This window comes from Lithobates pipiens, unplaced genomic scaffold (assembly GCF_037356315.1).
Source record: "Lithobates pipiens isolate NorthernLeopardFrog02 unplaced genomic scaffold, aLitPip1_a1.2 Scaffold_27, whole genome shotgun sequence".
In the NCBI taxonomy this organism is placed as follows: Eukaryota; Metazoa; Chordata; class Amphibia; order Anura; family Ranidae; genus Lithobates; species Lithobates pipiens.
The window spans coordinates 107,569,632-107,586,486 of NW_027507788.1; the positions used below are offsets into that span (position 1 = coordinate 107,569,632).

The 16,855-nt window shown below is 47.1% G+C and overlaps 1 protein-coding gene across 3 annotated transcripts in view; it reads right to left on the bottom strand.

Moving 5' to 3' along the window:
- ZSWIM9 (zinc finger SWIM-type containing 9) overlaps nt 1–12,537 on the bottom strand; it is a 68,082-nt gene extending 55,545 nt beyond the window's left edge. The window contains exons 1-2 of one of the 3 annotated variants that reach the window (XM_077457347.1): nt 12,369–12,537; nt 1,217–1,311 (exon numbers count right to left, since the gene is read on the bottom strand). The gene's annotated coding sequence lies outside the window, so the exon portion shown is untranslated. Of the gene's footprint in view, nt 1–1,216; nt 1,377–12,368 lie in introns of all 3 variants that reach the window. The other 2 variants (XM_077457348.1, XM_077457349.1) reach the window with 2 other exon arrangements.
- Between the last annotated feature and the right edge of the window lie 4,318 nt (nt 12,538–16,855).

Sequence of the window (16,855 nt, forward strand, 5' to 3'; positions counted from 1 at the left end):
ATGAATATATAGACATTTACAGGAACCAAGGGTGCAGAATGTCTAGTACAGCAGTTCTGGCTACACATTTATTCATACAGCAGAAAAGAATTCAATAGACCATTGATGGGTTCTGTGGAACCCTAGGGTTCCTCCAGCATTGGGCAATTTCAGCTTCCCAGATAAGTTCCCACTGACACCATTGATCTTTTTAGCTATCTGTAAGGAGGTAATTCTTCACAATGACCACAAGTGTAAGGACCATTCTTCCCACTGACCATCACACTAATGTATCATGAGTTTTCAATTTTAGATTTTTAGCAGTGGTTCCCCTGAGACCAGAGAACCATGTCAAGGGTTCTTCTGTGTTGAAAAGGTTGCAATAGACTTTCACAAAACACCAACTTAAACATATCAATCCCTGCCTCCAAAAGGAGCCAGTCACCTGTACCCTCTTTACATTATGGGAGAAAGCTTGTTCTTTGTTTATCCTTAAAATTATTTTAATTAAATGCTCACTAGTCAAACTAAACCCCCTCTCCCAAGACGTTCAACTGCTCAAACCCCCCAACCAGTTTCTCCAGGTTTTTCCTGCAAAATCAGACAGACATTCTCTTGACTGTTGACTTCATTAAAGTGTGTTCATCAAAAGTGGAGATACTCTGTATGCAGGGCCACTGAACTCAATAGGGCGTTCGCGAAGAGAATTTTTGGACCATCTATAGTTGGACAGCTTAAAGTGGAGTTTCATAAAAAAAAAAAAAAAAAAAAAAAAAAAAATTAAGTCAGTAGCTACAAATACTGCAGCTGCTGACTTAATAATCAGACACTTACCTGTCCCAGGGTCCAGCGACGCGGGGGAACGAAGCCCGGCTCTTTCCACCCTCCGCTTGGCGTTCTAACTGTGGGCACCCGGCTGTGGCTTCACGCCAGGCACCCACTGCGCATGCGCGAGTAGTGCCGCACGCCGTGATCGGCCACGCAGTCACCTGGGACCTGTCACGTGTCCCAGATAACTGACAGGAGGGGGGGGGAGCAGAGCTGAGCCCTTGCTACGCCGAGGGGAAGTGACGTCAACAGCCCAGGCACTGAAGGGGGCAGACTACGAGGGACCCCCTAGAAATAGGCATTTAGAGGAGAGTTATTAAAAAAAAATTTATTATTATTTTTAGGAATTTTGGTGAATTTTTATATATATTTTTTTTTATGTGCAACACCACTTTAAGGAAATACTTACACATCACATTAGATTAATGTTCTTGATAACAAGGTGGCAGGGTATGCTTAGTCACATGATCTGTCCAAGTGGTGCGATAATCAATCCGATATGCCCTGCAAAAGTGAAGAACTCTTAAAGTTGAACTGCTTACTATATGCAAGAATATTTCAGGGTATACCTGCAATTCGAAGCAAAATATGAAGAGAAGCAATAAGACCATTACAAGCAAACTTCTACTGCCAAAATTATGAGAAAGTGAAAATTACAATTTTTTTTTTGCAGATTTAGGAGGGCAATTCTGGCCGCTATTTTTTTCTTTTCAAAATAGATTAGATTAGTATATTCATTTATACCACTTTTTTTTTTTTTATAAATAAGACATGTAAGATTTCAGATGTTTAGTTACAGCATCAGCTTTTTAAGGCCTGGTTCACATCTGTGTGGGTTTGCAGCCTGTGTTTGGCAACCCATTCATTTGAATGGGCTGCTGTGCCCGTGTTTCCCGCAGAAAAAAAAAATAAAAATAAAAAAAAGTGTGCATTTTAAAACGCCAGTTACCACAAATGTGCTGCATTTTTAGACGCGTGGGGGTGCCATCAGGAATTAAAGTGGTGTTCCACCCATTGCTGCAAAAATTAAAAGCCAGCAGCTACACATACTGCAGCTGCTGGCTTTTAATAATAGGACACTTACCTGTCATCCTGCAATGTCGGCACCGCAGCCGATGTTTCCATCAGCTGTTGGGGGGCAATGCCACCACCATTGTGGGTAAGGAAACCCAGCAGTGTAGCCTTATGGCTTCATGCCGGGAAACCTAATGCACACGCATAAGGCTCATCTCCTCTCCTACTGGCCCAGGAGTAGGTGAAAGAGGGAGCCGAGCAGCGACATCATGGGCTGCGGCCCGGACTCCCAGAAGTGGGAACAGGATACCGGTCAAAGAAAGGCATATACCCCCCTCTGCCCCCCGAAAGGTGCCAAATGGGGGAGGGGGGGCAGGGCGACAAATCAGCAGAAGTTCCACTTTGCAGCCCAGAGGGTTCTTAAAGCGGTTCTTCACCCTAAAGGGGAAGTTCCGCTAATCTTATCCCTCCCCCCCTCCGGTGCCACAATCGGCACCTTTCAGGGGGGAGGGGGGTGCAGTTACCTGGATAATCCAGGTAACTGCACCCACTTCTGGCCAGACCGCCGCAGACCCCCGCAGACGCTCCGCCCCCCCCCCCCCCGTTGTGTTCTGGGAAACACACAGTTCCCAGAGACACAGCGGGGGACCATAAGAGACGCGCAGCGCGACTCGCGCATGCGCAGTAGGGAACCGGGCAGTGAAGCCGTCATGATTCACTTCCCGATTCCCTGACAGAGGATGGCGGCGGTGGCAGCAGCGAGACGAGCGATCGCTCGTCATCTGCCGCCGACATCGCTGGAACCTGGGACAGGTAAGTGTGATTTTATTAAAAGTCAGCAGCTGCAATATTAGTAGCTGCTGGCTTTTAATATTTTTTTTTTAGGTGCAGCTCCTCTTTAAACAGCAATACATTTTGACTGTGGGTGGGGGAAATCTGTTCGATTCCTGCAACCACTCGCATAAATGTGAACCATATACCCATTACTGACTCATGGGACAAGAACCCTACAGGAGAATTCTTTTCAGATTTTTTTTATTCTCATTACTTTTGGTCAAATGCAGTGAGAGAATTGAAACTCTATAGCAAAAGGCCTGAGACAGAACTCCACTAGGATGAGTTTGCAGTTTGTGGTACCAATACATGGGACAGTTCACTGTCCAGCTTACACGTCCACATATCAGCTTCTATATAACAATCATTGCAGAGTTTGCTACACAAGGATTAATTCATTTCCTCTATTTCTCTCACAATACCACACCTTTCTATGCTTTAACATTAAATGGCCCTAAAAGTGCTTTATGGGGCTGTTCATTTAAGCCCCTTTTTACGCGTGCCCTCCTGGACTGCCCCCCCCCCCCCCCCCCCAACTGAATCAGAATGGATGTCTTTGGATGGAGGAAAAGGGGACCCATGTAATCCCTACGGGTGAATGAATATAAGGGGACATCTACCTGCCAACACTCAGGTTATTGAAAGCAGACTTGGACACAAACTTATTGCATTTGGGCCGACAAACCTGAAGAGAACTGGATGTCAGGGATACAGGCAGATGGGTGTCTGTATACATCTGGCCACTCATAGGAATACACTGCAGTATCTTTTTGATCTGTGTAATCTCTGGATAAAAACCCGCCCTGGTTAAAGGAACCTTACACAAGTAACTCCACTGCAGCTTCTCAAACACCACACTTGTACAGCCATCTGGATAAACATACTGTCAGCATTAACATCAGACCTGTTTGTTTTTTTTGGGGGGGTCCACATATCCGAAAGCTGCACCTGCTGTAAACAATGACAGGTAGCTGCCATAACCCTGGTATTTAACATCAAAATAATGACGCACATTTACAGTTAGGCAGTCGGCAAGTGGTTAAAGTGGTTCTGCGCCTAAAAAAAAAAAAATATTAAAAGCCAGCAGCTACTAATATTGCAGCTGCTGACTTTTAATAAAATTGACACTTACCTGTCCCAGGGTCCAGCGGTGGCGGCGGCAGATGACGAGCGATCGCTCTTCTATCTGCTGCCCCCGCCGCCATCCTCTGTCAGGGAATCGGGAAGTGGAGCATTGCGGCTTCACTGCCCAGTTCCCTACTGCGCATGCACGAGTCGCTCTGCGCATCTCTTCTGGTCCCCGCTGTGTCTTGGGAACTGTGTGTTTCCCAGAACACAACGGGGGGGGGGCATCTGCGGGGGTCTGTCCCGGAAGTGGGTGTAGATACCTGGATTATCCAGGTAACTGCACCCCCCTCCCCCCTGAAAGGTGTCGATTGTGGCACCGGAGGGATCAGATTAGCGGAACTTCCACTTTAGGGTGGAGAACCACTTTAAAAATAATTCATACATATCCACTACTTGATCTCAATATAAATTTATGTCAAGTTAGAAAACTTAAAGCAATATGCCCTGAAAAACAGAAAATGCACAAGAAAACAAATGAGGAACAAATGGTCAGAAACTGGAGTCAATGTCTGTGACTGAACTGTAAAATATCGCCTAAGCAAATGGGATTTAAATCCAAGCGAAAACTACCATTAACACCTAAACAGAAAAAACAAGGTTAGAGTGGGCTTAACAGGGTAGATATAAATCAATGATTTGAAAAAAAAAAAAAAAAAAGAAAAAAAAAAAAGAAAAAAAAAAAAGGATTTTTTTTATTTTAATCCAGTTTATTTTGTTTGCAAATAGGGGTGCAACGGATCAAAAAACTCACGGATTGGATCGTTCCTCGGATCAGAGTCACGGATCGGATCATTTTTCGGATCAGCAAATAATTTAATTTGCAAAAACCTGTGAAAATTCCACCACCATATAGTCCCCACTGCAATATCCACAATCTCCCCCACTGTAATATTGGCTGAGTATGGCTGGGCACGGCTGAGTATTGGCAGGCAGGGTATCGCAGAGTATCGCTAGAGCATTGGCAGGGTATCGCTAGAGCATTGGCAGGGTATCGCTAGAGCATTGGCAGGGTATCGGGGTATTGCAGAGTATTGGGGTACTGCAGTGCACAGTATTGGGGTATTGCAGAGTATTGGCAGGGTATTGCTGGATGGCTGCTTCCATCTCAGGATCTCTCCCCTCCACTGTACAGGTTAGTACAGAGAGGGGAGAGAGGAACCGGCGTCATGACATGATGCTGGTTTGAAACATGAATCAAAGGACAGGAAGGGAAATTAGGGATTTTTGCGGTGCTAAATGATCCGTTGCACCCCTATTTGCAAATATTAAAAATTCTACCAGCAAGAATGAGTCCTTACATTTAAAGAGCACCTGTCATTTCAGATCCATCATGGCAGCGCCCGTTAGTGGGTATCCACTCAGCTGCTGCCACCACATCCCTCATCTTGTTGTGCAACTGCCGCATTACCAGCTGCCCCATTAAAGTGAAAGACTGTCTGAGTCAACAGCAGATCAGTGGATGACAGATGCAGGACAGAGATGACAGTTGCTCTTTAAAAATTATTTAAATAAAGCCATTTTACTAGCGATTTAATTCAAATCCACCGATGACTGAATTAAAATCATATTCAGAGATGAATTAACAATCTGCATTGAGCAGGGTGATAATTCTGGAACTTTTTTGGTGCCGTTACAATGAAATTTATGAGGACGGCTGCATGAAGAAAACTTGCAAATTTCCACAATCATTGAGGATATGGGGTTGCATGTCAGGTAAAGGAGCAGGGGAGATGACGGCCATTAAATCTTCAATAAATGCACGAGTTTATATTGGGATATTGGACACTTTTCTTATTCCATCGATTGAAAGGATATTTGGTGATGTTTTGGGATGTGATTTGATGCAGATGTTTTAGAACTGCAAAGTACATGGTGCTTCTATAATATTTTCCTCACAATTGAGTGACTCCATATTTTTTTCCCTCCGCTTGATCTGCTAACAGTTGCAACTGACTACAGTTTATCTTTTTTTTAAGCGTTTCTTAAAGCCAGAAGATTGGAATGTTAAAATAAAATAGTTTTGAGGTATGTCCGTAATTAGTTTCTTTTTTACACAATTAAATGAACAATTTCCAAGAGTGGCAATTCCATGCTTTTTTCCAGGAGTTATATCTAGGCTACTTTCATACTGGGGCATTGGTGGCAAAACTCCACTATTTTTAACGGCGATTTACCGTCGTTTTTGCGGCCGTTTACGGTCTTTTAACCTCTGCTAACAGCCGAAAGGGGTTTAAAAGGCCAGATCCATTTAAATAAATAAAAATCACACTGTCTGGGAAAATCTGAAAAAAGGTGCCCTAATGGAGAGGGCCGAGTTCACTAACCCTCCTTGCTGTAGTGATTGCCACCGAAAACAGTCTTGAGGGTGACCAATTTTAACGCGCAGGACCCCAGCCGCTCAAATGGCTCCCCAGTGAGGGCCTGTAACACGAAGGAGAGATCCCACACTTGGACGGGGGATGGGGGGGTTCTGACTGATCTCTGTCTGCCTAAGGCTTTAAAAAAAACATGGCTATCCATGAATTTGTTGCTAGTGGCTTTTCAAGGAATACGCTCAAGGTGGATGCCTGTCCTTTCAAAGTGCTAACTCCTTGTCCACTCCTGATAACACCTGGAGAACTGCCAGTTCTGAGCCAGTGTGTCCACTCCAACCACCCTGTCCCATCTGCTTAGGGACAAGAGGTGTGCCTTTGTGTTCTCCCTGGAAACAAAGAAGTCCACACATGGCACCCCCCACTTTCGAGTGACCATCTCGAAAGATGTCCTGGTTCAAAACCCAGTCACCCTCCCTTAGCATTTTCCTGCTGAGAAAGTCTGCTACCCGGTTCTGTTCCCCTTTCAAATGTACAGCTAAGAGGGATAGAACGTTGGCTTCAGCCCACTTGAGGATAGTTTCCACAGGGATCTGCTCCTGGTACCCCCTTGCCTGTTGATATAGGCCAACGCTGACGAGTTGTCCAAGTGAACCCGCACGTGCTGTCCCTGAAGTGCTCTCTGAAAGGCTAAGTGCCAAGGCTATTGCTCTCAGCTTCCTCCAGTTCGAGGACTTCTTTGCATCCTCTCTCACTCAGGTACCTTGCACCATCAGGGAATCTAGGTGCGCCCACAAACCTGTGCAGCTCGCATCAGTCGTGACAGTCCTGGAGACTGGTAGGACCCACTCCGTGCCTTGTGACACCTTTCTACACTAAAGGGACCTCTTGACTTGACTCTGCACAAATATCAGGGACCCCTGATTGTGGTCCCAAACCCCCAGAGTGAACATTTGCAAAGGGCAAAAATGCAGTCCTGCCCACTGCACTGCCCGGAGAGTGGATGTTAGTAAGCCAACATGACTTGTACTGAGACCTGATGGCTACCCTGGAGCAACAACATTGCCCTGTCCACATTCTGGATCTTCTCTAAGGGAAGGAAGACCTTCTGCTTTGTTGAATCCAACACATAGCCCAAGAAAGTGACCTTTGGGATGGAACTAAGTTGGATTTCTCCAGGTTCAAGAGCCACCTCAAGATTTCTAGGATGCTTCTTGCCACCTGTAGATCATGGTACAACTGCCCTGGGGACGAGGCAAACAGGAGCAGATCGTACAAGCATGCCGCTACCAAGATGCTTCTGAGCCGCAGAAAAGCCAGGACCTCCATTGCGACTTTGGTGAAGATGCTGGGGGAAGAGGATAGACCAAAGGGGAGGGCCCTGAAATGTAGATGGAACGACACTTCTCTGGTTTTTCCTGCCAACCTGAGGAACTTCCGGTAGCCTTCTGCAATGGGGATGTGCAGACGTCTTTCAAATCTATTAATGCCATGAAACAGTTCTACCTGATGAAGGTACTTCTTCCCCCGATCAAGCCCATTCGGAACCTCCTGTAAGTTACCAAGACATTCAGAGGCTTCAGGATAAGCCTGAACTTTCCCAAAGGCTTGCAAACCACAAAGATGTGGGAATAGAAGCCTCTGTCGGTCTCTCCTGTTTGGACTTGTACCACCACCCACTGTTCCTCCAACTCCTGTAGGAAGGATAGAAGAGCCGATGACACTTCTGCGCACTTTGGCAGCTCAGTGACCAGAAGTCTGAGAGGGGGAGGTTTTGAAAACTCCAGCTGGTTTCCTCCTCTTATGATCCCTAACACAGCTGGTTGGAGGTGATCATCTCCCACTGTGGGAGGAAGGTCCCTAATCTTCCTCAAATTGCACCCCCTCCCCCCCTTGTCCCCAAACCTTCTGCCATCAGATTTTGGGACTTCAAACTTCTTCTGAGGGTGAGACTTTTTTAGTCTGCTACGTCTGAAAGGCCTTTTTCTTGATGGCCGCTCGATCTAAGACGGCCTCCAAACCTGGCCCAAACAACAAATCCCCTGTGAGTGGAATCCCACAGAGCTCCCCTTAGCGGTGTCTACCCGCTAGAGGAAACACCAGAACTGAGGGGCCGGCAAGGCTTAAATCTTGCAGTATAAGGTGCTGTTTTCTGAGATGATAGGAGCCAAGGTCTCTATGGTGGCTGCACTGAAAGACAAATGGGGAAAATGGCCTGGCCAGGAAGGGGGTAAAACCTTCCAGTCCTTAACCGCCCCGCGTACATTTACTGCAGCAGGGTGGCCCGGGTGCACCAAATCACATACCTGTACGTGATTTCATGCAGGCGGGTTAGGGGGAGCCGCTCCCACTGTGATTGGACAAAGCGGTCCACCACCACCCCCCCCCCCCCCTAAAAGAATTCAATCTGTTTTTCAATTGAGTTGTACAGTTTATAGGTCACATTACAGGTGGAAAAAGTTCTAAAATTATTTATCTTGGTCTTGTTTTTTTTAAATCACAGAAACCTGATATTTTAACAGGGGTGTGTAAACTTTTTATATTCACTATAGATCTATGTTTGAAGCCATTTACTGTTGACTGTCTCACTACCTCTGCTGGAAGTTTATTCCAAGCATCAACTACCCTTCTTTCGGTAAAATAGTTTTTAAAGCGGGAGTCCGCCGGGACTCCGCGTTTTTTTTTTTTTTTTTAAAGTCAGCAGCTACAAATACTGCAGCTGCTGACTTTTAAAATAGTGACACTTACCTGTCCAGCGCGCCCGCGATGTCGGCACCCGAAGCCGATCTCTAGATCGACACTCGGGTGCTGCCGCCGCCATCTTGGGTATGGGAATCAGGAAATGGAGCCTTTCGGCTTCATTTCCCGGTTCCCTACTGCGCATGCGCGAGGCGCGCGGCGCAATCAGGATGGTCCCCGCTGCCTCTGGGATCTGTGTGTTTCCCAGCAGGCAGCGGGGCACTTGCGCAAAGGGGCGGGCACTTGCGCAAAGGGGCGTAATCTAGGCCCCTTTCCGCAGACAGCTATCCCGGAAGTGGGTGCAGTTACCTGGATTATCCAGGTAACTGCACCCCCCACCCCCCTCCCCCCTGAAAGGTGCCAATCGTGGCGCCGGAGGGGGGGGGATTCCGATGAGCGGAGGTCCATTTTAGGGTGGACCTCCGCTTTAAGTTTTGTTTTGAACTTTCCTGCAGTTAGTTTGAGGTTATGACCCCATGTTCTTGATTTTAGTATCAGATTGTAAAAACTGCCTTCATGAACCATACTCACCCCTTGATGTATTGAAAGGTTTCAGTCATGTCTCCCCTTTCCTGTCTTTCCTCCAGACTGTACATATTAAGTTCCTGAAGTCTCTTTTAATATGTTTTATTCCCAGTCTCTGGACTCGTTCTATTGATCTAAGATCCATATAGAGGAGTCAGGACCTCCTGATGACCTGACCCCCCCCCCGTGATGCTGCCTAGAATTTTATTCACTTTTCACACTGCTTGGTCACACTCTTTGCGCAATCTGAAAAAAGTACCCACAAATCTTGTTCTTCAATCCTCTCTTTATCTCCATTTTGCTTTAGTAATTTTTCTCATTTGGAGCAACGTGACAATGCCTTGGGATAGCACAAACCACATCTCCTCCCCCATCAAGTATGGGCAGGCTGGTTGTACCCAAATCCATTGACTGACTTGGGTACAACCAGCATATTGGTTTCTAGCCACTAGCAATAATCACTGGGTTTTCTTCCAAGTGGGAGAACACAATAGCTCAGCAAGAGGGATTCCCCCAACACGGACTTTGTTTATGTGGGAATTTAGTGATTTTCTTCTCAGGTTGCAAGAAAGAAAATCTATGGCCTGCCTTAGCAACATCCTGAGAGTTTTCAGGTCGGACTTCATGAGGTACATAATTGTCCACACCTATAACAAGGGCAATATTCAACTTGAGTCAAAACTGCAGTTTGTTTTAATCTATATTCATCCCTTAGCTGCATAAGCAGTTTTTTTAGGTAAAGAAAAACTAAGCTTAATTTTTTATTTACATTTTTTTTTTACACTTATTTTTTTCATTCAACTTTATTGCCATCACAAGGGACGAACATCATCCCTTGTGATAGCTTTGGCAGTGACAGAGAGATCTGGAGTCCATTTGATTCCCTCGTCTGTCCTCCAAAGCATCTGATCAAACCAGAATGCTGCTTCCGTTGTTCGACCGAACAGTGCAGATGGTTGGATAATGCTTCCGACAAACTACGCATATGCAGGACGTAACGTCACTCCAGCGGATGTCCCGATCAGCTGGCTTCATGTCAACACTGCGCATGCACAGATTGTCAGAGGCATAATACGACGATCAACAAAAGGATAGAGGAAAAATAAAATAAAAACTTATCGTCACATTCTGCCTTGCTCTGTCTGCGCATGAGCAAGACAGCACTGATCACATCACAGGTGGAAAGACGATCTGCACTAATCAACAGAGCACAGCGCTTTGCTGATCATCGGATAATGCCTCTGACGATCTGTGCATGCGCAGAGTTGAGGTCACACCAGCCGATCAGGACATCAGCTGGAGTGACGTTACGACCTGCGCATGCACAGATCGGAGGCATTATCAGATGACATGTACTATTCAACAGAACATCAGCTTCATTCATCACAGAGAAGGAGGGAGGTACAGATGTTCCTCTCCTCTGTGGGCAGCCATGGACTGTGAAAGTGATTGAGCGACTGCAGAGATGCTCAGATCACAGTTTTAACTGAAAGCCAACTGCAGTAAACGGTGCAGCCGTGATCCTGGCATAACCACTCCTCATATATATATATATATACACACACACACACACACACACACACACATACACATTATCTCACAAAAGTAAGTAGACCCCTCACATTTCTGTGATTATTTTATTCTATCTTTTCATGTGACAACCAGTGTTGGTCATTTTACTTTAAAAAAAAGTAATTAGTTAAGTTACAAATTACTTCTCCCAAAAAGTAATTGCGTTAGTAACTTGGTTACTACATTGGAAAAGCAATTCGCTACTAAGCAAAGTAACTGACAGGGGTGGCAGCGGCGGTACTTGAGGGGGTGGCAGTGGTGTACTGGGGGGTGGCAGTGGTGGTGGTGCCATCCTCTCCCACCTCTGCCTCTTACTGATCCCATCCCCCACCACCACTGATCTCATCCCTACAGTATCCCCATCACCTGTTGTAGAAGTGATGGTGGGTGGGTAGGGATGGGATCAGTAAGAAGCAGAGGTGGTGGAGGACTTGGGATGGATCGATTGACTGACGATTCGAATCGCCAATCACTTACTTGAATGCCTCCAGGGATGCCTTTCCTCATGGGGAGAGAGACCCTCCCCTTCACTCGTTTGGTGTCAGCTGACTTCATTTTTCAGTGTCCGCCCCACTTCCCTACATTCTCGCTCTCTGGCAAAGCGGGCCAGGATGGGGCAAGTCCAGACAGTCTCTCCCTCTTCTCAGCTCAGCGGGCGAAAGCCCCCCTCCCTACGGTGGAACGAATGGTCAGGCAGTGCGGCCACGCCGGGTCTCCCGGGTGGTAAATGTAATTGCGGTAATGCTGCCCAAGTAATGGGAACTGAGTTACCATGAGGGGGAAGAGTAATCAGTTACATTACTCGTTACCCTCTAAAGTAACTGCGTTACGTAACTCCGTTGATTTTAACTTACATCACTGAAGAAATTACACTTTGCTACAATGTAAAGTAGTGAGTGTACAGCTTGTACTTTACGGTACTCACTTTTGTTGCCAGCGGCTTAGACATTAATGGCTGTGTGTTGAGTTATTTTGAGGGGACAGAAAATGTACAATGTTATACAAGCTGTACACTCACTACTTTATATTGTAGCAAAGTGTCATTTTTTCAGTGTTGGCACACGAAAAGATAGAATAAAATATTTACAAAATTGTGATATATATATAGAAGTAAACAAAATTCAGCTGGGCTTTGAAAACTTTCATGATAGTAATACATTGAAGTGTGTATGGAGTTTATTATAGCAGGTGTGAGAGGTGGGTGTAGATTGCAGGATATGGGGGCACAGAGCCCCTGGCACCACCTCTCCTCCTGGACTCTGTACTTCCTCACAGCTGTGGAGCCATCCATCCCCCACTCAAACAGACATGACTACATCCAATGCCCGGCCTCTGGGACATGTGCACCCCGGACATTCCAGACTATTCCACCCCACAGCCCTCCTCCACTCACTAAAGGCAGCGTGGCCTAAAGAGCCCACCATCGCAATCACATACCACAGCCGCTTCCCGGTACATTTGCAACTTCCCTATCCGATAACGTCTTCCGGTGAATGACGTTCAAATGCTGCTCCATCCGAAGCGCTTCGCCCTCATAGCACACAACAAGGCGCGGGCAGGACCTCTAGTGGCGAACACGGGCAGCCAATGGACGGGCTATGCTGACGTAAGCAGCAGCTCGATTCACTTTCCGTTTGGTAGAGTTTAAAGACTCTAGGAAATTTGGTTTCAAACAGTGTCCGCATTCGCTTTAGAGTAGGGCTACAGGTTGCCTCCATTTTGCCGTGGATTGATTCAATTGTCTAGGTTCCATCAGATTAGGCGACCCGTCAATATTGGTAACGGAAGTGACGTTCCATCGCCGCCATCTTGTTACACCCCGCACTCCTCTATAGTAACGATGCACTGAGAAGGGAGCAAGCGGACATCTTGTTACACCCACTGGAGTTTTGCATTCCACAGTTATTTTTAACAGGAAACTGAGGTTATATAGTGAAATACAGTATTACAAAATCCATTGGGCTGTTTACATGTTGAATTACAAAAGCAGCGGTGTTCTGTCAGATTAGCAAAGCTGTGAGGTCAGCAGATTTGTCGCTGCTTTTAAAATTCAACATCTAAACAGTCCTACGGATTTCTATGCACTGTATTTCACCTTATGAGCTCCGTTTTTCTGTTAAAAATAACAGTGAAATGCAAAACTCCGGTGGGTGTAACAAGATGTCCGCTTGGCCCCTTCTCTGTGTATCGTTGCTATGAAGGAGTGCGGGGTGTAGCAAGATGGCAGCGATGGAACATCACTTCGTTACCAATTCTGACAGGTCGCTTAAAGCGGAGGTTCACACAAAAATGGAACCTCCGCTTTTTGGAACCCAGGTAATTGCCCCCCCTTCCGGGCATAGACTTCCACGGGAGTCTACACCTCTTCCCACCCCCACCGCACTGTCAGCTGGGACACACACGGGTCCCAGGAGATAGCGGGGACCAGTTAGGAGGCGCATCGTTACTCACGAATGCGCAGTAGGGAACCGGGAAGTGAAGACGCAGGGCTTCACTTCCGGATTCCCTCACCGAGGATGGTGGTGGCAGCTGCCGAGAGCTGAGCGATTGACATCGCTGGACCCTGGGACAGGTAAGTGTCCATTTATTAAAAGTCAGCAGCTGCAGCATTTGTAGCTGCTGGCTTTTAATATATTTTTTTTTAGGGTGGACCTCCTCTTTAATCTGACAGAACACCTAAATAGTAACAATTCTGGAGTCTTGAACAAAGTGTCGACTGACTGTGTGAAACAACTGGTTAGATTCTCAGTACATTCAATTCTTTTAGGCCCCTTTCACACGGGGCGGATCAGTGCTGATCCGCCCCGTGGATGTCCGCTTGCTCAGCGGGGATCGCCGGAGCGATCTCCGCTGAGCGGAAGATGACGGGTCCATCTCTGCACACTGCGCAGGGACAGACCTGTCACAGCGCCGATCTCCCCTATGGGAGATCGGATGACGACGGACCGCAGTGTCCGTCGTCACCCGATCCGATCCGATGACGGATGGAAAAATAGCTTTTTCCTCCGTCACACTTTTTCGGATCGGAGCGGGTCGGATGTTAGCGGACATGCTTCTGCTGTGTACAATCACAGTGGGAGCTGGCCAGGGGGCCCTAAACCCATAACTAGGTGGGCATTTTTATTCAAAAAACAAAAAAAAAGGCAAAATACTTGTTTGTTTTCCCAAAAGTGTTAGTTCTCCTTTACCAGAAACTGCCAATGCAGATAAGAGGTGTCTGTGGATAAAAACCAAACTGGGCAACTTTGACTAAAGTTTAAAATTGCCTTTGCTTCAGGTGTAGGCCTTTTACAGTACAAGCCCTAATGAGGCCTGACTGGAAAACTCCTAGGATGTTGCTGTTAAAGTTCACATCCACCATCACAGGAGCAAACTCTCAAATGTTGAGCTCAGAGGGGAGAGAAAGAGCAGGTGTGGGGGATTGCATCAGAGAAAAAGCTTGTTCCCTTGATAATGAAGGTGAAGTGTAACAGCTAGGCCTCTCTTAGCAATGTCCTGGGAGTTTTCCAATCAGGCTTCATGAGGTACATAAATAGCCTACACATATAGCAAGGGCAATATTCAACTTTGGTCAGAGCTGCATGGTTTCTTTTTATCTACAAACACCCCATATTTGCATAGGCATTTTTTTGGTATATGAACTATATTTGATATATGAACTATACCTTTAAAGCTGAACTAAAGTTGGCCGATACGCACTTCCAGCGAAGTGCTTGTTAGACCCTTCACTGGCCTCTGAAATTTCTCCTCCTGCTTCTTCTGGGTTCCGGGTCTTTGCCAACAGGAAAAGGCATGATTCCCACACATATGTTCAGGAGTCATTTATTCCAACAGCATTACGGTATGTCGGAATGTGGGGGTAAACTGTGCATGTACATGGGAGCCTTTAATTCCTACATCATCACACCATGCTGGGAATGTCCAGTGAGCCACGCTTGTAGATTCAACAGGAGATTGCTAACAGGTAGGTAAGTTTGTGTAGGGATCTACTGCCCTCTATTTTCTGTATTTGTAAATAGCTGTGCTGCTAATCACAGAATAAATTATGTATAGCACTTCCTGTTCATGGGTTATTGGTCGGAAAAACCCAGAAGGACGAAGTGAAGAGAGGGATAAAGTCTGAGATCTCATGGTCTGTCTATGGCAGAGCTGCTGCTGAATCCAGACCAGAAGCAGGTATTATTAGGCAAGTGTTTCTATGTTTAATAGTTTACTATTATTGTTCATAGCTTCTGGGTATATCGTGTGTGAATATATAGTAGACTAAGACTAGTTGATGTTCACATACAGCTTGATGAAGAGCATTGTTATGCTTGAAACTGTACAGCCACTTTATGTTTCAGATTTTGTATGAAGATTCAAAGATATTGAATCTTCATACAAAAGGAAAGATATTGCAATGGAGAGCGCATCCTCGTTTTCTTGATATGTATATAGTATCTGTCATGAACCAGATGTGACCAGAACTGTGTGACTGCGACAAAGTGAACCAGACACAAATAAGTGAAGGTAAATTTATTAAGCAAACGCATATAAATGTGAACACACCACCAATACGAACCAAGTGAACAAACCAAACAACCAAACAGTAAATAAACCAGTATATGTAACAAAAGGGAGTACCGGAATCGTAGTCAAGCCAGGCCGGGGTCATAAATAGGAGGTCAGCAGATGGGGGGACAAGGAGAAGGGAACAGGTACAGGAGGCAGGATGCAGGGATCAGGTATGCAGGGATCAGGTATCAAACAGGCTGCAGGTCAGGGCTCAAGGACAATACCAAGGCGAAGTGTATATGAACTTGCCGGGTATTTATAATGGCTGCTGTCAGTCATGTGACGACTGACTGCAGAGGGCAATACCTGCTCCATACTGCCAGGATCCCTCCGCTGGTGGACACCAGTACTGCGGACCAAAGATGACATAATTCCAGTAGGAGACACCTGCTGGTGGATCGCAGTACTGCATGCCAAATGATTGATATTACCAGCGGAGGGAACCTTTCCTGACAGTACCCCCCCCTCAAAGGAGCGACCTCCGGACGCTCCAACTAGCAGTTGCTGGGGAAAGTCCACTGCGTCAAGCTGGGTTATGGGCAAAGTCACATTAGGTTGGGTAATGGACACTTCAAGCAGGGCAGCAGACAGAACCACATCGGACCGGGAAGCTGGCACATCGGGCTGGAAGGCGGGCAGTGGCACGTCAGGCTGGAAGGCGGGCAGCGGCACGTCAGGCTGGAAGGCGGGCACATCAGGCTGGACAGCAGGCACATCAGACTGGAAGGCATCGGACCGCAGGGCCGGGACATCAGACTGGAAGGCGTCGGACCGCGAGGCCGGGACATCAGACTGGAAGGAATCGGACCGCGAGGCCGGGACATCAGACTGGAAGGAATCGGACCGCGAGGCCGGGACATCAGACTGGAAGGAATCGGACCGCGAGGCCGGGACATCAGACTGGAAGGAATCGGACCGCGAGGCCGGGACATCAGACTGGAAGGAATCGGACCGCGAGGCCGGGACATCAGACTGGAAGGAATCGGACCGCGAGGCCGGGACATCAGACTGGAAGGAATCGGACCGCGAGGCCGGGACATCAGACTGGAAGGAATCGGACCGCGAGGCCGGGACATCAGACTGGAAGGAATCGGACCGCGAGGCCGGGACATCAGACTGGAAGGAATCGGACCGCGAGGCCGGGACATCAGACTGGAAGGAATCGGACCGCGAGGCCGGGACATCAGACTGGAAGGAATCGGACCGCGAGGCCGGGACATCAGACTGGAAGGAATCGGACCGCGAGGCCGGGACATCAGACTGGAAGGAATCGGACCGCGAGGCCGGGACATCAGACTGGAAGGAATCGGACCGCGAGGCCGGGACATCAGACTGGAAGGAATCGGACCGCGAGGCCGGGACATCAGACT